The sequence below is a fragment of the Terrapene carolina genome, unplaced genomic scaffold, assembly GCF_002925995.2.
Source record: "Terrapene carolina triunguis isolate 2854851 unplaced genomic scaffold, T_m_triunguis-2.0 Scaffold406, whole genome shotgun sequence".
Lineage (NCBI taxonomy): Eukaryota > Metazoa > Chordata > Testudines > Emydidae > Terrapene > Terrapene triunguis.
In genome coordinates, this window is record NW_020664757.1 from 2,575,297 (window position 1) to 2,597,375 (window position 22,079).

A 22,079-nucleotide genomic window follows, 5' to 3' on the forward strand; every position below is an offset into this window, starting at 1 on the left:
CTATCAACACAGGGGAGAAAGAATAAGATCCTGGAAGAATATGACACTTGTTAGACACAGGACTCTGGGTTTGGGAGACCTAGATTCTATTTTTAGCTTTTCCTTCAGATTTTCTCTTAATGTTTTGGGATCACTTATTGACTTGAGTCTGAGTTTTACTTTAATATCTTGCAATAGTGTTGTGCCCTCAGTTTTCCTACCTATAGCAGGAGGATAGTAATGTACCTCGAAGTGATGTTGAGGCAAACTTCATTAGTCTTTGTAAAGTGCTTTGAGATTCTGATGGAAAGAGCTATGGAAGTGTGGATTATTAATATTTCTTTTCATTTATTAAAACTTAACAGTTAAAGTAAGGATCAAGGTGTGGTGGTCCCGTCTGGCCTTAAACTCTGACTTTAAGACAGTTCTTTGGGGAGTTTATTTTTGGATTGTGGGGTTTTCTAGGTGAATCTTAGTTGCTGGTTTTTATTGCTGATTTTTACATGCATGTTGCACTCTTTTTTGTTTACTTGTAACTTTTGTTTTTAGTTATTACTGTTTAGGTGTCCAAAAGTGTCAGCCATAGGCACTCACAGGCTGCATCTTAGCAAAATTATTTCACATTGATTTTTGTGTACTGAATTGTATTGACTGAACTACTATTTTGTAAGGATCAGGGAATGTGTACTTGGTAATTAAAGGACCCAATCCTGCAAGCCTTCTGCGTGGAACTCCCTGGAACATCAATGGGAGGTCATGTACGGGGGACTTGCAGGACTGAACCCAAGTTGAGGTAATTGTGTAAAGTTATATGCCTGAGTTGAGACCATTTAATACATCTTGTTTACTTATATGGCTGGAATGTTGAAATTGGAGTTAAAGGTAGCTGTGTTAATTAAAAACACCCACAACTGGATTACACTGAAGAGTATACAACAGCAATTGATTATAAAGTTGTATAAAAGTAGCATGTGAAAGACAAGAAATTAATAGTTGAATACTGGATGATCTACTAGAAAATGTTATACAATAGTGAATTTGCCTGGGAAATAGAGTAGGGGTAAAACTGTTGGAGATGACTCGTGAAACCCCTATTCCTGATTAAAAACTCTGGTGTGTGTATGTACATGCAATCCTGTGTATATGTGGTGCCAGATTCTGTCCTTGGTGGGGATTGCAAAAGTAATGTAACTGAGAGGAAACTTTCATCTGTATTATTTGCTAAATAAAAGGGGTGTCAAAAGTATTTTGTGCCAGACTGTTTTACTAGAGTAATTCCATAGAGGCACTTTTTTATGTGGGTGTGAGAAACTGGATGCTTTTGCTCTTTTTGGGGTTATCCCACTGAAGTTTATTAGTGGGATAATGGAAATTAAAATCCTACTCGATCCAACCCATGTTGTTGAGTATAAAACTGATTTCTGTAGAGCAGGGGTAGGCAACCTATGGCACGCGTGCCAAAGGCGGCATGCGAGCTGATTTTCAGTGGCACTCACACTGCCCGGGTCCTGGCCACTGGTCTGGGGGGCTCTGCATTTTAATTTAATTTTAAATGAAGCTTTTTAAACATTTTAAAAACCTTATTTACTTTACATACAACAATAGTTTAGTTATATGTTATAGACTTTCAGAAAGAGACCTTCTAAAAACATGAAAATGTATTACTGGCACGCAAAACCTTAAATTAGAGTGAATAAATGAAGACTCGGCACATCACTTCTGAAAGGTTGCTGACCCCTGATCTAAATGAACGAGATACATTCTACGCAAATTGGTATTAGACGTATGTCTTCTGTATACAGTATGATATTCATTTGCTAATTCTTTATGATGATTCCAAGCAGATCAGAGAGTGAGAACGTATTTCTCATTCAGTAAATCTATAAACCTCTTCCTATCCAACCACTATTAGCAAACTAAGGGTATGTCTACACTACGAGGGTAATTCGATTTTACTTAAATCGAATATGTGGAATCGATATTGCAAAGTCGAACGTGTGTGTCCACACTAAGGACACACTAAGGACAGTAATTCGACTTTGTGAGTCCACACTAACGGGGCGAGCGTCGATATTGGAAGCGGTGCACTGTGGGCAGCTATCCCACAGTTCCCGCAGTCCCCGCTGCCCATCGGAATTCTGGGTCGAGCCGCCAATGCCTTCTGGGTAAAAAAAATTTGTCGTCATCCGTCCGTCACTAACGCCCTCCCTCCCTCCATGAAAGCGCCGGCGGGAAATCAGTTCGCGCACTTTTCTGGTCAGTGACAGCGCGGACGCCACAGCACTGCGATCATGGATCACGCTGCGACCATCGCTGCACTTGTGGCCGTTCTCAACACCTCGCAGCTTATCATACACCTTTCCCTGAGGCAGATGCAGAGAAATCGGGCGAGGAGGCTACGGCACCGCCGTGAGAGCCTGAAGTCGGAGAGTGGCACAGAGCTGTCAGAAACCACGAGCCCCAGCGCCCAGGACATGACGTTGGCAATGGGGCATGTGGATTTTGTTGAACGGCGATTCTGGGCCCGGGAAACAAGCACGGACTGGTGGGACCGTATAGTGCTTCAGGTCTGGGATGAATCCCAGTGGCTGCGAAACTTTCGCATGCGGAAGGGGACTTTCCTCGAACTTTGTGAGTTGCTGTCCCCTGCCCTGAAGCGCAAGGACACCCGCATGCGAGCAGCCCTCACTGTCCAGAAGCGAGTGGCCATAGCCCTCTGGAAGCTTGCAACGCCGGACAGCTACCGGTCAGTCGCGAACCACTTTGGTGTGGGCAAATCTACCGTGGGGGTTGTTGTCATGCAAGTAGCCAAGGCAATCGTCAAGGTACTGCTCCCAAAGGTAGTGACCCTGGGAAACGCGCAGGTCATCATAGATGGCTTTGCCGCGATGGGATTCCCAAACTGCGGTGGGGCTATAGATGGGACTCACATCCCTATCCTGGGACCGGACCACCAGGCCAGCCAGTACATCAATAGAAAGGGCTACTTTTCAATGGTGCTGCAAGCACTGGTGGACCATCGGGGACGGTTTACAAACATCTACGTCGGATGGCCGGGCAAGGTTCATGACGCTCGCGTGTTCAGGAACTCTGGTCTGTTTAGACGGCTGCAGGAAGGTATTTACTTCCCAGACCACAAAATAACTCTTGGGGATGTGGAGATGCCTACAGTCATCCTCGGGGACCCAGCCTACCCGCTAATGCCCTGGCTCATGAAGCCCTATACTGGCGCCCTGGACACAGAAAAAGAACTGTTCAACTACCGTCTGAGCAAGTGCAGAATGGTGGTGGAGTGTGCTTTTGGCCGTCTCAAAGGGAGATGGAGAAGCTTACTCACTCGCTGTGATCTCAGTGAAACCAATATCCCCATCGTTATTGCAGCTTGCTGTGTGCTCCACAATCTGTGTGAGAGCAAGGGGGAGACCTTTATGGCGGGGTGGGAGCTAGAGGCAAATAGCCTGGCTGCTGATTACGTCCAGCCAGACAGCCGGGCCATTAGAAGATCCCAGCGGGACGCCCTGTGCATCCGGGAGGCTTTGAAAGCTAGGTTCCTGAGTGAGCAGGGCAACCAGTGACTTTTCAGTTTGTGGACAGAAAAGCTGAACCTGCCCCCGTTTCTTTACCCAGTCCATTTTGACTATCCTCTCCAGTTACATACAACCTTCACCCCCTTCCCCTTCCCAAAAAATAAAATCATTTCGATTTTTTAATGAACACCGTTGTCTGTATTGCTGTTTTCGCGGGAATATTTTAAACCGGGGACGCAGACTGTGGCGGGGGGCGGGTTTAGTGTTCTGATGCAAATGATACTTCTAAACTCCCGGAATGACAGGCTCCGCACTGGTGGACTGGTTATTTCAATGGAGCCTGCCAGCACTCCTGGGGGGGACTGTGTGTATGTGTCGGCTATGTGACTTTCTGGCAGGGGGGGTAGGGTTACAGATCCCCTGCTGCGTGGATCTGTGAGCCAGGATAAGGACCGCTGCATAAGATCTGTAACTGCCCTCCCCCGCCACAAAGTCACAGAGCAACCCCCCCCCCCAAAAACATGAAAAGCACCTCCCAGACTGACCAGGGTAACCAGTGACTGCACTGTGTATGTGTCCTGATGCTGGACCTGACACCGCCTCTGTACCCTGCTAAAGGTGACTGTCCTGTCCAATTACCAAGCCCCTTCCCCCCCTCCAGACAGACTCTCCCTCAAAAGAACCTGACTGAAACAGTAATGAACAGAAACAAACATTTTATTGCGAACCAGACATGAAACGTGGGGGGTGAAACTTGGACGGGGGCTTGTGTGAGGTGGGTAGGAAAGGACTTATGAAATTTTGGGGAATGTCAGCCTTCTACTGCTAGAGCAGTCTGCAGGGGTTGATTGAAAGTTTTAACGGCCCTTGCCGCCCCTCCTTCTTTGGACTTTGGGTGAGGGTGGTGTGGGACTTGGTGGCGGGTGAGGGCGGTTACAGATAGACTGCAGCGGGGCTCTGTCCTCCTGCCTCCGGTCTTGCAGAACATCCACAAGGCGCCGGAGCGTGTCCGTTTGCTCCCTCATTAGTCCAAGCAGCTTTTCAGTAGCCTGTTGGTCCTCCTGACGCCACCTCTCCTCCCGTTCCATGACTGCTCGGTGCATTTGTGACAAGTTCTCCCTCCACTGTGTCTGCTGGGCTGCCTGGGCTCGGGAGCAGCCCATTAGTTCTGTGAACATGTCTTCACGCGTCTTCTTCTTCCTCCGCCTAATCTGCGCTAGCCTCTGGGAGTGTGCTGACAGGCTGGGTTGGGAGACAGTCGCAGATGTGTCTGTGTGAATTTTAAAAAGGGAGTGAATTCCTGAGACAGATAAATGAAATTGTATACAAAGAACCTAGTCTTTCTCTGTGAACAAGACCATGCACTGAACCTCTCACATGCGCACTCAGGACAAGGTCGAATTTTCGGCCGTCGCCTTCAGTGCCTGTGGACTTGCGGAGGTCTTGGAGTGTTCAGAGAACTGTGGCTGGAGACCTGAACTTCTGGAGCGGGCAATAATGGTAAGCCGCAGACTTGTGGCTGCTTAAAACTCCAGCAGTAGCACTGGCCTCCTTTCACATTGAAAGCAATGCCAGTCTCTGCTGCCAGCAATCAGGACAGCATCAACTCTGCCCCTGTCCCACCCCCTCGCGGCTGTCCCAGGGAAAGATCCCTGTATGCTGCCCCTCTCCCTCCACCGCGTGGCTGTAAAGCAGTCCCAATACTAACAGTCCCCTCCCTAATTCAAAGCAGGGCGTCATGAGCGACATCACCCTCCTGAGGATCCCGGACACCCAGAGAGAACGCATGCTGCGGGAAAGCATGCAGAAACCGGGGCCGTATGCCGCCATGCTATGTCGGGCCATGATCCCCGAGTACCTGATTGTGGCATGGAGGGGACATGTCTGCTACCACGGAGGGCCCACTAAGATCGCCCTACCCCGGAACCTGATCAACAGGCTTGAGCTCTACCTCCACGAGACCTACGAGGAGTTCTCCTACGAGGATTTCTCGTCGATCCCCGGCCACATTGACCGGATTTTCGCGTAGGTGCACTGGGACTTTGGAGTGGAGCGTCTTGGGCCTGGGAATCATGTAGTAACGGACATTGTGAAATTTTTTTAAAATACTTGGGACTAAATTGAGAAGAGCCTAAGACAGAGAAATCATGCAAAACCCATTTGTTACCTTTGTAAATATTCCTGTTTTGTACCTGATTATTTTTTTACTAGTTTACAGCACTTTTATAAATATACATTGTTAATAGTATAAATATTACCGTTCTGTTTTAAATAAATGTTTACATGTTTACAGCACTTACTGCTTGATCCGTCCCCTGATTCTGTGTCCGGGGTAAGGGATGGGGACGGTTGGTACGGGATCTCGGTAAGGGTGATGAAGAGCTCCTGGCTGTCGGGGAAATCAGCGGTGCCAGCGCTGTCGACTGCCTCGTCCTCCTCATCTCCTTCCTCCTCTTCCCCGTCCGCTGTCATGTCCGACATGATCCCATCCTCGGAGTCCACGGTCAGGGGTGGGGTAGTGGTGGCGGCCGCTCCCAGGATGGAATGCAGTGCCTCGTAGAAACGGGATGTGTGGGGCTGGGATCCGGAGCGTCCGTTAGCCTCTTTGGTTTTTTGGTAGCCTTGTCTCAGCTCCTTGATTTTCACGCGGCACTGCGTTGCATCCCGGCTGTAGCCTCTCTCTGCCATGGCTTTGGAGATCTTCTCGTAGATCTTAGCATTCCTTCTTTTGGAGCGCAGCTCTGAAAGCACGGACTCATCGCCCCACACTGCGATGAGATCCAAGACTTCCCGATCAGTCCATGCTGGGGCCCTCTTTCTATTGGATTGCACGGCCATCTCTGCTGGAGAGCTCTGCATAGTTGCCACTGCTACTGAGCTCCCCTCGATGTCCAAAGAGGAACTGAGATTCAAACTGCCCAGACAGGAAAATGAAAATGAATTCAAATTTTCCCGGGGGTGTGGCTGGTCAGAGCATCCGAGCTCGGACTGCTGTCCAGAGCGTCAACAGAGTGGTGCACTGTGGGATAGCTCCCGGAGCTATTAACGTCGATTTCCATCCACACCTAGCCTAATTCGATATGGCCATGTCGAATTTAGCGCTACTCCTCTCGTTGGGGAGGATTACAGAAATCGATTTAAAGAGAGCTTTATGTCGAACTAAATGGCTTCCTGGTGTGGACGGGTGCAGGGTTAATTCGATATAACGGCGCTAAAGTCGACATAAAAGCCTAGTGTAGACCAGGCCTAAGTCAGTAAAACTTGCCCATGCATTAGTAATAATTTATATAGCAGAATATGTAGCAATGTACAGGGTGTTCATGCCATGCAGAGTTATAATCTAAGATTAGTAGGGAGAAGACAAGACATAGGACAACAGTTCAGTAAAGGTAAGGTGTGGAGAAATTATTGGTGAGAATAAGGCAAGGATTACTGGAAGACATGGGTTTATTTTTAAGGAAGCATTTTCAGGAGGGTGAAGATGAGGATGTGCCTGGTGGATTTAAAGTAATGGGATAGTTCCAAGCAGAAAGAGACAGAGAAAATGACAGTGTAAAGCTGGGAGTAAAAAACAGGAATGTTTGTTTAAAAAAAGAATTGTGTCCATGGAGAAAGGGATAGAATCTCCCGATGAAGAGCTGATTCTAAGTGAAGAAGGGAATCTTTGATGATAAGACGGGAGGGAACAGATGGTAATCGTCACTTTCTGTTAGACACTGCAGCACCAGAAGGATGTGCCAAAGTAAATATGTAACAGGCACATATCTCCTTGCTATTTCAGCTTTTTGGTTAGCAACAACTGAAGCGCTTACGTTATGCTAGATTTAAAAGCTGCATTTCTAAATGTCATATCTGTATCCACAACAACATCAGAGTAATTACCACTAAGAGACGAGAAGAAGTAGAGAGGAAACAGTGTTCTCAATTAGAGTTTACTTTGGCACGTCCTTATAGTACTGAACTGTTTAACTTGAGAGCAAGCTCTGTCTCACATCAGTTTCGTGGGATGTGTTCAGAACACAGATGCAATGGTAGCCTTGCTACATAAAGAAAAATGAGAAGTCTCATTTAAGTTTCTTCACACCAAGTTCAAACGAAAAAAAAATCAAGTCTGCTGCAGACTAGAACAAAAATAAAGAAAAATTATTTGTAGTTATAAGAGATAGAACAAATAAATCACACTATTATTTATGCAAACATCCCATTCACATACATCATAGTGCTTTTAATTAATTTATTCAGAGAAAAAGAATTCAGGAATTATTCAGTACAAGTATTCAGAAAGGGGAAAGTGTCTTCAGTATTAATTATGAGCAGACAAAAGCTCTTCAGAAAGTGGCCTGGGACTCTATTTCCCAAGTAACTATTCTCTGGGGGCACTGACAGTAATTGGAACTCTGTTTGCTGTGTTCTGAGTCTGCAAGTTAAAGGAGATTGTCCTTGTTCTGGATTTCTCTGTGTGTTGTTAGAGAAAAGCTCTCTCACAAGCTCTCTGGGACATAGGCTACTTTGCCTCAACTGTAAGGATAAGGTTTTACCTCTGTCTGCCTGACTATGGAATTCTAATGTTCCATCTGTAACATTAAGAAATCCCTAGTGAAGTATGTGTATGAGATAATCCATTAATTTTGCCTACAACTAAACATTAAGTTTCCTCTACCCCATCTCATTTTGTTACCTTTTAAGCCAAAAACTGCACCTTACTGAACAATACCGTTACCCCTGAAGCAAAATTTCCTGAGAACTCTGGTTTTCAGATGTTAATTATACCAACCTTTCTTGAAGTATGTATACTTACCAACTGCAATTAACTATGGTGTAATGACTGTGTGTGTTTTACTGTGGAGTTATAACTTGTTTCACAGTCCTTCTCACACTAAGTTTTTGTGACTATAAAGCTACTTAAAAGGATAATTACATGTCTATGGGCTTTGCTAAAAGTAATTTCTTTATATATATATATAATAACGATTAAAAGATTATACTACAGTACATACTTTTAAGGAAGGATTATAATTAGCAGAAATTCTTGGATGATATCGTATGCATGCATTCTAAAATCTAATTATGGCAAAAAAACACATATTGTGCATCTCATATAGGTAAAGGTTATGTTGGATTTTGGCTATTTAGGAGGACTTAACTTTTCCACCTACAGTTCCCTGACTATATGATATCTGTAGTGGATTTTGACTCCAGCACCATATCCTCCCCAAGGTAGAAGAAACTAATGAATTCAGAACAAATGGATTTTAAAAACCCACAAGTTAAACAAGTTGGGGTACATACATTTACACTTATGAAATTTACTTGGGTAAAACATCTAGTCAAGATGTACGAGCCCAATGCTACAGCCAGAAACTCTAGTACAGTAAAACCTGCTCAGACTAAGATTTCATCTGTGTCCTAGGGGCTATTCACTCACGGACTGATTGTCAGAGGCACAAATGGCAGTTAGGCACCTAACTTCCATTAATTTTTTATATGTTAGGTGCCTAACTGCTCTTTGTGCCTTTGAAAATCTCGCCATTTAGCCTCTCTACCTCAATTTCCCCATTGGTAAAAGATATACAACACTGGCCTCCTTTGACAGGTTTTGTGAGGATTAGTCAATGTTCATAGAATGCTTTGAAAATGAAGAGCATTGTTATTGTAGCCAAGTAAAGAGAAAATAAGGGCCTGATTCTGATAGCACAGCCTTGTGAGACCAGGTTCACTCCCCAAGTATTTACATCTAAAGATGCAATTTAACTGTCAGACAATGGTATAGTAATAAATCAGGCAAGGCATTTATGATATACTTAAGATCTCCAAATTATCTCACACAAAGAATGACTGTAAAATGATCAATGAGATTAAAATAGAAAGGTCTGGTTTCCTCCTACATTCACCGTACAAAATGTAAATATAGCAGAAGTGCTACCTAAAAGTAGTACTAAAGCAAATGGTTTTAATTACAGACCAAATACAATTTCATAGGTTAAACAAAAATGCCCTTACAAAGCTTTCATACTGTGTAAAAATATGCTTTTTTCTGGTTCCCTTATGTCATTTGCTTTCTACTATTACCTTCCAGGACCTTTGTACCAGATCATGTGCTGTGATAGGGATTTTTATGTAAGTTGAAATTGCAGCATTATCTTTGCCCCTCAGGACTCTTAAAAAAAAGCGTTCCATTACACTGGTCTGAAGCAGAGAAAATGTTTCCTCTCTTATGCCTCAATGGTTTGCTCTGAAATTGGGAGGGCGTATCTAGTTGTATCCCGTAAAGGGCAGTCCTGGATCTGGTACTATTCAATAGTTACATTAATGACTTGGATAATGGAGTAGAGAGTATACTTATAAAAATCTGCAGATGACACCAAGGGAGAGGTTGCAAGCACTTTGGAGGACCGGTTTAAAATTCAAAATGACCTTGACAAATTGGAGAATTGGTCTGAATTCAACAAGATAAAATTAAATACAGACAAGTACAAAGTACTTCACTTAGGAAGGAAAAATCAAACGCACAATTACAAAATGGGGGATAACTGCCTAGGTGCTTAAAAGGATCTGGGGATTATAGTGGACCACAAACAGAATATGTGTCGTCAATGTGATGCAGTTGCAAAAAAGACTAATATGATTCTGAGGTGTATTAACAGGAGTGTTGTATGTAAGATGCAGGAGGTAACTGTTCCGCTCTACTCAGCACTGGTGAGGCCCCAGCTGGAGAACTATGTCCAGTTTGGGGCACCACAATTCAGGAAAGATGTGGAAAAACTGGAAAGAGTCCACAGGAGAGCAACAAAAATGATGTGGACAAATTGGAGAGAGTCCAAAGGTGAGCAACAAAAATGATAAACCGTTTAGAAAAACTGACCTATGAGGACAGGTTAAAAAAATTAGGAATGTTTAGTCTTGAGAAAAGAAAACGTAGGGGGGACCTGATAACTGTCTTCCAGTATGTTAAGGGCTATTATAAAGAGGATTGGTGATCAGTTGCTCTTCATGTCCAGTGAAGATTGGACAAAAGTAATGAGCTTCATCTGAAGCAAGGGAGATTTAGGTTAGATATTAGGAAAAACTTCCTAATTCTAGGGGTAGTTAAGCACTGGAATAGGCTTCCAAAGGAGGACATGGAGTCCCCATCATTGGAAGATTTTAAAAACTAGCTGGACAAACATCTTTCAGGGCTGGTCTAGGTTTACTTGGTCCTGCTTCAGCTCAGAGAAGCTGGACTTGATGATTTCTCGAGGTACCTTTCAGCCCTACATTTCTATGATACTGTACCAGGGTAGCGTCCCCACAACAAGCTTTGTGTGCATGATTCCTGCTAGCCAACTAATTTTTAAATTAAAAATAAAAAAAATCTAAATTGGAATATACTGCACTAATCCTGAACAATGTAGCAAAATACTTACCTTTCTAACTTGAAATATGAATCCATATTGTCTATACAGAACAATGTTTCAGTATCATTTCTGCCTCACTATAGTTCTGATTATTTCATCTCTTCCTCCTAATATAATATTCCCCAAAATATGAAATATATACACATATTATAAAAAAGCAGTATTGTGGGCCTCCCATGCTGTTCTTAAACAACAGATATCTGTTCACCAGCTACATCAAGACTGGATTGTACATTTAACAAGGGTGAATCTGTTCCAATTTTATCCAAGTCTCCATTACATTTACATTTTAAAGCGTCAAAGTTCTGGACTAAGCTTGTCTGCACTTGAAAGCTGTTGCAGGTTTTGTGTATCTGCATTATGTGATCCAGAACAATGGCTGCACAAGCAGTCTATCAACACCACATTGTAATCCCCAACTAAGCACCCTTTGGGATCACTGCATGCACACAGTGCTGCACGGTTTCAAAACAAGCAGTCAGCATTCTGGGCAGACATCTCCTGGTACAGTGCTTCCCCACTAAACTCTATGCATTCTGGGATTACTTTTGCTGCACATAGTTAAATACTGAAATAAGTTCCAAAGGGAGGTTGTAGAATCCCCATCCTTGGAGGTTTTTAAGAACAAGTTAGACAAACACCGATCAGATATGATCTATGTGTACTTGGTCTTGTCTCAGTATGGAGGAATGGACTAGATGACCTCTTGAGGTCCATTCCAGACCTACATTTCTATGACTGTGAGATAATTACCAAAAGGCACTTGAATTCTGGGACTTGGGATCAAAATAAATAATTCCCATGATTCCTCTCATTTCATTCCATCATCCATCGTTACGAGCCAGCGCTATTTTTAAAGCAGTGTCAGACAGCATGGAAGAAACATTGCTGAGCATTGTGATCATCACAGTGATTAATTCAAACAGAATACTGCAAATATACGTCATATTGTGCAATGATTTCAGAGCCAAGGACATATAGGCCCCTGAGGAAGATGGAATCGAGAAGATACTAGTGCTTAATCTTTTCCTGCAGTGGCTTCAGCAAGTTAGCCGCCACTTGTGAGCTCAGCCAACTAGATTAATAGTTTCCAACGACAGAAGGACCATTGTGATCATGTAGTCTGACCTCCTGTATAGCACAGGCCATAGAACTTCCCCAAAACAATTCCTACAGCTTTTAGAAAAACATCCAATCTTGATTTAAAATTTGTCAGTGATGGAGAATCCACCATGACCCTTGGTAATTTGTTCCATTTTGTTCTCAGTTAAAAATTTACACCTTATTTCCAGTACTAGCACTGACTAATGGAACAGGATAGGAATGATCAGTGCATGTGTCTTAACATTTATATCTACTGGTGGACGGAGTTTAGTACACTGCCGGTGGGGATTTTATTGAATCACATAAGGCTCTTATGAAATTTTCAAAAAAAAGAATGTCATGACATTTTCAATTAATGATTAATAAAAAAACAAATAATACATCAAGTTTAACATTGTGAATAGTAAAAGAAAAAAACTTTCTTGAACAAACATAACATGATGCAAAGTTAAAAGTCCAGTGCAAAATAATAGTCCAGCTCATCACAATAGCTGCCAAACCATGCAAGTTCAACCAGGGTCCTTAGTATTGACCCTGACATCACTAAAACACAGCCAGAGCTCCTTTCCCTTGTGGTAACATCAGATCAGGTTCTCGGAGTGCCCCCTCTCCTTTGTTTGTTTTGATAGACACTTGCAGACATGTGAATTATGGTGACTGTTCTTCAGATAGGCTGGGATTCGCACCTCTCCCCAGAGGACAATGAAGTCCAGGACCTCGGACAATGAAGTCCAGGACCTCAGCCCGGGACCACACAGGAGCATGAGGCATGGCTGCTGAATCATCATTTCCATGAGCTGGAATCACGAACAGCCACACTTGGCTGCATAACACCATTTAAACAGGGAGGTGACAGTCACATCAAGATGATTCCAGAACAGTAGAGGGCACACAGGTAAATAGACAAGCTGACCCAGGTAGCCAGCAAAGCAGCATGGGATACCAGCAGGACTGCCAGATATAGAACAGTTGTTTCAGGATGGAGTTACATCTACACCTACTTTGTTCTGGGTAACTTCATCCTACACCTCAGTATACACACTCCCAAAGGGAGTGTATTAATGTGGGTTAAAACATCAGATGATTTGCAACAAATGGGGGGAGGGGGTAGCTCAGTGGTTTGAGCATTGGCCTGCTACACCCAGGGTTGTGAGTTCAATCCTTAAGGGGGGCCATTTAGGGATCTGGGGCAAAAATCTGTCTGGGGATTGGCCCTGCTTTGAGCAGGGGGTTGGACTAGATGACCTCCTGAGGTCCCTTCCAATCCTGATATTCTATGAAAAAATTGTGTGTGGACACAAAGCACTTTCTCACAAAACAGTTCAAGTTAACCCACAACAACTTTTAATTTAGACAAACCATTATACACTTAAAAAAAATACAGTGCTTTGCTTTGCTTTTTGAATGTTCAGGAGCAGCATGTAACAGAAGCTATCTTTGCCTGTTCTACCCTACACCTGAAAATCCACTCCAAGGAAGGGAGTGGTGTTATTGGAAAGAGGCCTACAGTTTAACGGGCTTGGTTTACATGTCTGTACATGTATATTTCCTGACCCTACATAAGAACCTACACAACCGCCTCACACACAAATTATTCCCATTTTGGGTCTGAAAAATGTTTGTTGGGGAGGGAGGTATGCCAACCAAAATATGGCTGCGTACAAGAACACTGCCTTTGTAGCCAAACAGAGTATAATTCCAGAATGTATCCCATGAAGAGTGATCTCGTCTCACAGGCTCAACTGCATGAAAGTATGGGAGGAAAGAATGGCCTATTTCACAACCATTAAAGAAAAGATCAACAACATCCCCGATTAGGATTATATTTTAATTGCATGCCAGCAGCAGCAGGGTCAAATTAAAGATGAGTTCCAATAAACTTAGCCAGACTTGAGGATTCTGTCTTATCCTTTTCAGTTTGTTCAGTTATGCGATAAAATATGGTCATTAGACCTTAAAAGATTTTCTTCCCTCACCCCTGATATGCTTGCTCAGCAAGGGACACTGTGTTCGAATGGGTACCCATCACAGATTTCAGGATTGGCAAATGGCCCATGAGACAAAAAGTTCAACATCATATCCCCATTTAGAGTCTATTTAAAAAAACAACCACTCTGCTATCCCCCACATCAGAGACTATGTGTTGTGAAACACCCTGCAAAGAATTCTAGTTTTTTTATTCTGTCTGAACCAAAAAATATGGACAAATCTTTAGTGGATGCCAAATAACTGTTACCAGGGCCGGCTCCAGGCACCAGCTGAGCAAGCTGGTGCTTGGGGCGGCAGATTGAACGAGGCGGCATTCCGCCCAATCCTAGGGCAGCACAGACGCTGGTTTTTTTTGTTCCGCTCCGGCCGCCCTGTAGGGGGCGGCGGTGGGGAGGACAGGAGCGCCCTGCAGCAAGCCCGGCAGGGCAGTCCTCGTCCTTCCCTCCCCGCCGACCGGAGCCCTCCTGGCAGGCGGCAGGGGCCGCGTGGCAGCGCCCCACTGTAGCCCTGGCCGCCCCCCTTCTCGCTCTCTCTCTCTCTCTCGCCTGCTCCCTCTCCCTCCCCCCCGCTAGCCGGTCCCCCTGCACCCGCACTCCGGCCGCGCCGCAGGTTTTTGTTTGCTTTGCAGTTCTGGCCGCCCCGTGTTTTTTTTTTTTTTTGCTTGGGGCGGCCAAAAAGCCAGAGCCGGCCCTGACTGTTACAAATAAAATAAGCAAGCAATAATAAAATGCTATCAGGAATACGCATAGCTTGGGTGGAACATGCAATTAGGCAAGTGAGATCATACTTAGAAAGACTGCCTGGGAACTGTAGTTCCCATTCCATCTGCTTAGAAAGTCTGCTTAGGGGAAACTTCCTGTTCATGCTACCGAGACCAAACTAAGGCCTCATCTACACTACATAGTTTTGTCGACAAAAGTCAGCTTTCGTCGACAAAACAGTGGAGGTGTACACACAACAATGCTCCTCCCGCTGATTTAACTCTCCTGCTATGCCAACAAAATAAAAACCACTTCAACAAGAGGCATAGATTGGTCCTGCTTTGAGCAGGGGGTTGGACTAGATGATCTCCTGAGGTCCCTTCCAACCCTGATATTAAAAAAAAAAAAAAATAGAGCTTTTTGTGGCAAAGTTAGATTGACGCAGCGTCAATGTATACACTGTGCTTGGTTATGTCACTGTAAATGGCCTCCTGGAGATGTCCCACAATGCCCATCATGACTGCTCTGGTCAGCACTTTGAACTTCCCTGCCCTGCACCCAGGTACACAGGCCTCTGCCCCTCTCCCTTTAAAGGACCAGAAATTTTTGAAATTCCACTTCCTGTTTGCTTGGCGTGGACTGCTCACATGGCATCTTTCCAACTGACCATGGTGGCTCCATGCACTAAACAATTTCCCGTGCGGAATACACCAGAGTTGTTGGATCTGCTGGCTCTGTGGGGAGAGGAGGCTGTGCAGTTCCAGCTCCGCTCCAGCCATAGGAATTTTGGTATCTACTGTCAGATTTCTCGTGGCATGTTGGATAAGGGCTATCAATGGGACACGCATCAGCACCGTGTGAAGATCAAGGAGCTGAGGCAGGCCTACCAAAAAGCAAGGGAGTCAAACCATCACTTTGATGCTGTGCCGAAGACCTGCTGCTTCTATAAGGAGCTAGATGCCATCCTCGGCAGTGACCCCACCTCCACGAGCCTTTTGGATATTTTGGGGGCGGAGGGACAGGGAGAGGCTAGAGACAGTGGACTGAACCCCAAGGACAAAGTGGTGGACGAGATGGGACAGGTGACAGGGTTGTCCAATACCATGACGAGCCAGGATCTCTTCTCAACCCCGGAGGGTTCAAGCCAGTCCCAGCACTCCGTCTGTGGTGCACATGATGTAGGGGAGGGGAGCTCTGGTAAGTGCTCATTTTGAGTCTGGTAACTGCTCAGTTACATGAGGTAGAGCTGTCCTTTGCTTTGTTATATGCTAGAAGTGGGTTAAGAGATAGAAATGTACAAGACTAGCTGTGTTTACCTCTGCTTCACATTCTCCTATGCAACTACACAGTGGGGCCCTGCGGATGCACACCGAGATTTCACATAAATCCTCCAGTGAAATCTCTAGGAAACTTTCACGGAGGTACTCGCTAATCCTCTGTGGAAGGTTCCTTGGCAGAGCTGCTTTGTTCCTTCCCCCGCTGTAGGAAACTTTCCCGTGCCAATCGGCAATCACTTGTGCAGGGACCAAAGCAGCACATAGGTGAGCAGCATAGGGACTCAGTCTGAAGTTGCACCTATGCAGGAAATGCATCTTTGCAACCTTGCTTACCCTCAGGAGTGAGATATCGGCTTCAATGACCCCCGCCTATGGAAAATGGTGGCAGAATTTACAATATTGTCCCTAGTCACTTGCAGTGATCCCCTTAAAAAAACACCTAGATCCTTTGCCTCATCTTGAACGCCCTCTTCCCCACCCCGGCCAAACTCACCATGTTTAAGACATTTGCTTGAGTTATGTGCTTGCCAAGGGACAGTCAGAAAGAGGTTTTTTACTATTATGATTCAATGCTGTGAGTGCACTATCATGCCTCTGTTTATTGTTTCCTGTGTTTCTGCAGATGTGGCCTTGAGGAGAACCCCTTAGACACTGGTGGAGTGCCTCTATCAGATAAGGAAGTGACCCAGGAGCAAATGTTCTGAGGAGTGCTCCAATCCTTTGACGCCGCAGAACAAGAACACAGGGTGTGGAGAGAGACAATCAATGAAAAATTAAAAATAGATAGCCAAGAGAGGAAGCAGGGCGAGGAGAGAATTTTAGAGGACCAGGAGTGGATGATAAAAGTGATGGAGACCAAAGAGAGATACTGAAGTCCCTAATCGTGCTGCAGGCGGAACACACGTGAGCTCGCTCCCTCCTGCAGCCCATAAGGAACCACTAGCTATGCCCTCCCGAAACTCCTTGCATCTTCCCAGCCTGTCGTATACCCCGTTCAGTCCATTCCTTTGGACAGGTTCCCCAGTGGCAGCTGGACTTAGACACAGCTATGAGAGCCTCCATCAAGAGAGTGTTCCTCTTAGTGTTATGTCCCTATAAAGAAAGCGTTTTTTTGTGTGTATTGGTTATTGCTGTTTGATTTTCTTTCAGAGAGTACATTTTTATTAATCTTTATTTATCTCCTACACATGATGGGTGCTGCTGGAATTCATACACAGTGGCAATTTGCACATTTGCAGACAACAAATCACGTTCAGGAAGCAATCATCAAAATTTTCATTCAAGGCAACAAGTTAACAAAGCATGGCAAAATGCTTTACAGTAAAACACGTTACGGGTGCTCATTGTCAAAATGGTGCCTCATAGCCTCCCTGATTCAAATAGCCCCGCCCTGTGCCCCTTTAATAGCCCTGGTATCTGGCTGCTCAAAATCAGCCACAAGGAAATCTGCCTCCCCGCTCCACCCCTGGGGAAACTTTTCACCTATAGCCTCACAAATATTATGCAGTGCACACCAGGCTGCTATGACCATGGGAATATTTTCTTCACTGAGGTCTAACCTGCCATAAAGGCAGTGCCAGCGAGCCTTTAACCTGCCAAACACACATTCAACAGTCATTCTGCATCTGCTCAGCCTATTGTTGAAGCGCTCCTTGATGCTGTCCAGGTTTCCCGTGTAAGGCTTAATCAGCTATGGCAGTAAGGGATATGCTGGGTCTTCCAGGATCACTTTAGGCATTTCAACACCCCGCATTGGAATCTTCTGGTCTGGAAAGAAAGTCCCTGCTTGCAGCTTTCTGTACAGGCCAGTGTTCCTGAAAATGCGTGCATCATGCACTATCCCTAACCAACCCCATGTTGATATCAGTGAAATGACTCCGGTGACCCACAAGCGCCTGCAATACCACAGAGAAGTACCCCTTTTTATTGATGTACTCCGTCACAAGATGGTCCAGGGCCAACATTGAGATATGCGTATCATCTATCACCCTGCTGCAGTTAGGAAATTCCATTGCCACAAAGCCATCCACTATTTCACACACATTTCACACTCACAGTCCTTCATAAAAGGATGCAATTAATGGCCCTGAATACTTGCGTGAACACAACCCCCACAGTGGACTTCCCAACTCCAAACTGATTCGCGACTGACCAGTAGCAATCGGGAGTTGCCAGCTTCCACACACCTATTGCCATGCACTTCTCCACTGAGAGGGCAGCTCTTATTCTGGTGTCCTTGCACCACAGGACAGGGCAGGAGAGCTCAGCACACAGTTCCAGAAAGGTGGCTATACACGTCCAAAAGTTCTGCAGCCACTGCTCATCATCCCAGACCTGTATAACGACGTGATCCCACTGCTCTGTGCTTGTTTCCTGAGCTCAAAAGCGACGGTCCACCGTCTGCAGCTACTCCATGAATACCAAACTTAATCTGGAATTGTTTCTTTCCACAGCACACAGCAGGACAGGCACCATGGATTCCTATTCAGATTTGAAGCTCATGAAATACTGCATGATCCGCCGCAGTGTGTTCGTAACACTGATCACAAAACTAGAGAGCAGTGCAGGATTCATGCTTTCAGGCAGAGATGGAGGGCGCACAGTTTACAGGGGCTGTTAAAAAACAGCGCAAAACGTAGTCGGAAGTCCATGGAATAATGGGACAGAAAAAACTGCATCATGGGACGATGCAGAAGGTGGCAAGTTGCACAGTGGGATAGCTACCCACAGTGCACTGCTCTCTCTGTCAACGCTAGAGCACCAACTGTGGACGGGCTCCGACGACACAAGGAGTGTTGTGTGAACATGCGCAAGCGATGCAATTATAGCCGTTTATGATCATTGGTGTAACTTGCGTTGATTTTACTCTGTAGTGTAGACATAGCCTCAAACGATCTCCACCTCACCCGTTTACTTTAACATCATCTTCACTGGCAATTGAAAAAAAAAAATGCATCCCTCCCCCCAAATGGCACGGAGATCTCATGGCTGCCTAGCTTGATTTAAACTGCACATTCTGTATTTTGGCTTTTTTGCGGGGAGGAGGGAAGGAATGGAGATAGTGGGACTAGTGTAGGAGCAAAAGTTTAGCACTGTAGTGGGGGTGGGAGGTGGAACAACAAACCATCACATCTGGTCCTTCCCTGTCTATATAATTAATCTGTAATTCAAATCAAGGCTGAAAACAATGCTTTTCCTTCATACCTAGGGTGCACTTTTCTGGGAAGTTCTTCATCATAGGCTAAAGAGGATTAAATCACACATAACAAAAATGTTTTAAAATATTTTAGATTCCTATTCCTAGTTTTGGATGACTTGGGGCTGTGGATCTCTAATAAAACTAATTCAGGGTAATCATTCTGCTAAAAGTCATTACCAAGCTCTGATTTCTCGGTTCTCCTGTTTGGATCCAGAGCCCTCTTCTCCACAGAGACAGCAGCAGAATCTTAGGAATCCACTCTCACTTACTAAAGGGCTAGTTAGTGAAGAAAAAAGTTAGCCAAGCTTTTTGGGAGGCTCATATTCAAGTGGCAAACCTCCAGTAATAGTAAGCAAGGCCCTTTTGTAACTTAATCTAGACACAATACACAAAAGAAATAGGATTAATCTCAATGAAACTATTGTACTTTGCTACTTACTGCTCTCTCAGTGTGCTGAAGTAATTCTCACCAAGGGCTAGAAGAAACTGGATTCAGCTCAGATCTTTTTCTCTGCCACCCTCAAAACAAAAAGCAGAACAGAAGAGAAAGTAAAAGAAAATCCAGAAAACCATTTATTTTTCAATTGTGAGGAGGGTGGCTAGTGGTAGTGAAATACCAAATCTTAAACTCCGGAAGTTTCCAATGAAGCTGCTCACACATGCATGTATCTGAGAACTAAAATTGGTCTTTAATGCCCATGAATGGGAGTATGATTACAAGACGTCACTCGGTAAAAAAAGTAAATGTTTACAAAACTTGAGACTAACAGAAACATCATCATCATATCTTTCTCTAGATTTCAGTCTTCAGTGGAAACAGTTTAATGCACTCCTCTGCAGTATTCACAACCAAAACATTGAATGTTGTGCTAAATGCATAAAAACAGGAAAGTGCTGTTGACTAGAAAATAGAATAAACAAAAGTGAGAGCGATCCATCTTTTTTCAGTGTCCAAACTGAGGAAATAGGGAAGAAGTAAATTAAATGTTTAAGATTATTTGTTTTAATGCCTGAAAGTGGCAAGAGCAGAGTGCAGCCTGATAACCATTATGCTCAGAGCTAGCTGGAAAACATATTTTCCATCCCACAAAAAAATTCAAAATAAAAAAAAAATCATCACAAATCAGGACAAAAAGGCAAGAGTTTCAAAAATTTTCACAAAATTAGAAAACAAATCTTTTAATGTCAGCCTAAACATTTCTTTTGACAAATCTGAAATGTTTCAGCTTCAACCCTTTATAATTGTTATATAAAATAAATTTCTAAACAAAATTTCATTTCAAAACATCAAAACTTTTTTTTTGTTCCAGAAACATCGAAATGGGACATTTCTATATTTTTAAAAGTCTTATTCCAAATTGTTTTTTTTTAAATGTAGAAAACAATACAATTGGGGGGGGGAAATCCCGTTTCATTTTTGACTCGCCCTAATGCTCGTTTTAAAATGAAATGGACACTGACACTCACACACCCCCGTAAGACAGAGTTACTGGTAACAGCTTTGAAAAATCATGTTTTTATTTTAATTGTATTACAGTATTAACTCGTGCCCCTCCCAGCAATAACCACCAGCAGGGCACTGCGAGACGCGCCGGGGGGCCTTCTGCCAGGCTGAAGTCTGAAATCAGAGCGTGGGTGTGCCCAGACTCCCAGCCGTGCGCAGCGGCAGCAGGTCTCAGCCCTGGCCCACCCCCGTCCCGCAGCAGGGTTGTGCCGCTGGGCGGCCCGGGGCACGCGAGCTCGGCCCGGGTCGGACCGCAGGGCCGGCAGCTCTCTCCCGCGGGGGCGAAGCAGGACATCCCCGCTCAGCGCGCCGGGGCTGAGGGGTCGGTGTCCTAGGGCCAGCAGGGGCAGGAGCTTCGCGGCGCGGCGGGAATCGACCTCCCGCTAAAGCGACCCCAGAGGCTGCAGGTACCTGCGAGCTGGCGGGGGCGGATCCGTCGCTGGGTCCGGCGCGCGGGCCTGGCCTTGCGAGCTGTGCGCTGCGCTGCGCTCCGCCGGGGACAGGGGGAGGGGCAGCCCCCGCGAGCCCGCCCGCTCGGGGGAGGAGAGGGCGGGTCACACGCCCCGCCCGCCGCCTGAGGCGGGGGACCCGGAGCAGCCGCACTGACCGGGCGAGGGGGACCGGCATCCCCTCCTCAGCGGGCCGGCCCGGCCCCGCCCGCCTGCCGACAGGCTGGGAGTGGAGGCCCCGCGGGGTCCCTGCCCGCCGTGGCACCTGCCCCTGGGAGCAGAGCCCGCCCCTCCTGGGGCTGCCGTGCCTCGCGGGAGTCGGACCCGGAGTGATGGCAGGGTGGACACGGCGCGTGGGAGAGAAGCTCCTAGTGCGGGGGGGGGGGGCTGCGTGGAGGGGAGTGAACCCCCATATGCTGCAGGGCCAGACCCCTTAGAAATGCAAATAACAAGAAGTCCGATCCAAGCCCCTGCAAGGCTCCAGGGAAGAGCGGTTTGTTTTCTCCAGTGGGATTGCTGGCTATGCCTGGGCCCGAAAACAGTCAGGTACTCCAGCCCCCATTGCAATAGCCCCTGGTTCTTACCTAGAGCTTTTCAACAGCAGAGCTCAAAGCTCTTCACAGCAGTGCCTTTATCCTCCCAGCACTGAGGGAGGGAAGTATTACTATTCTAGGGTGACCAGATGTCCTGATTTTATAGGGACAGTCCCGATTTTGGAGTCTTTTTCTTATATAGGCTCCTATTACCCCACCCTCTGTCCCAATTTTTCACACTTGCTGTCTAGTCACCCTATACTATTCCCATATCACAGCTGGGGAAGGCACAGAGAGCTGCTGAATGACTTGATAAGGACACAGGAAGCTTGTGGCAGAGCAGGGACCTGAACCCATGTGTCAGGGTAGTTTCTTAACCAACAGACCCTACAGCAACAGACTGATCAACATGAAGCATGAACT

General features: G+C 45.5%; 1 protein-coding gene across 2 annotated transcripts in view; it reads right to left on the bottom strand.

The window, feature by feature from the left end:
* EPHX1 (epoxide hydrolase 1) overlaps window positions 1–22,079 on the bottom strand; it is a 51,388-nt gene that overhangs the window by 27,898 nt on the left and 1,411 nt on the right. The window contains exons 1-2 of one of the 2 annotated variants that reach the window (XM_026658203.2): window positions 21,086–21,319; window positions 19,610–19,689 (exon numbers count right to left, since the gene is read on the bottom strand). The gene's annotated coding sequence lies outside the window, so the exon portion shown is untranslated. Of the gene's footprint in view, window positions 1–19,609; window positions 19,690–21,085; window positions 21,320–22,079 lie in introns of those variants that run through there. The other variant, XM_026658204.2, reaches the window with a different exon arrangement.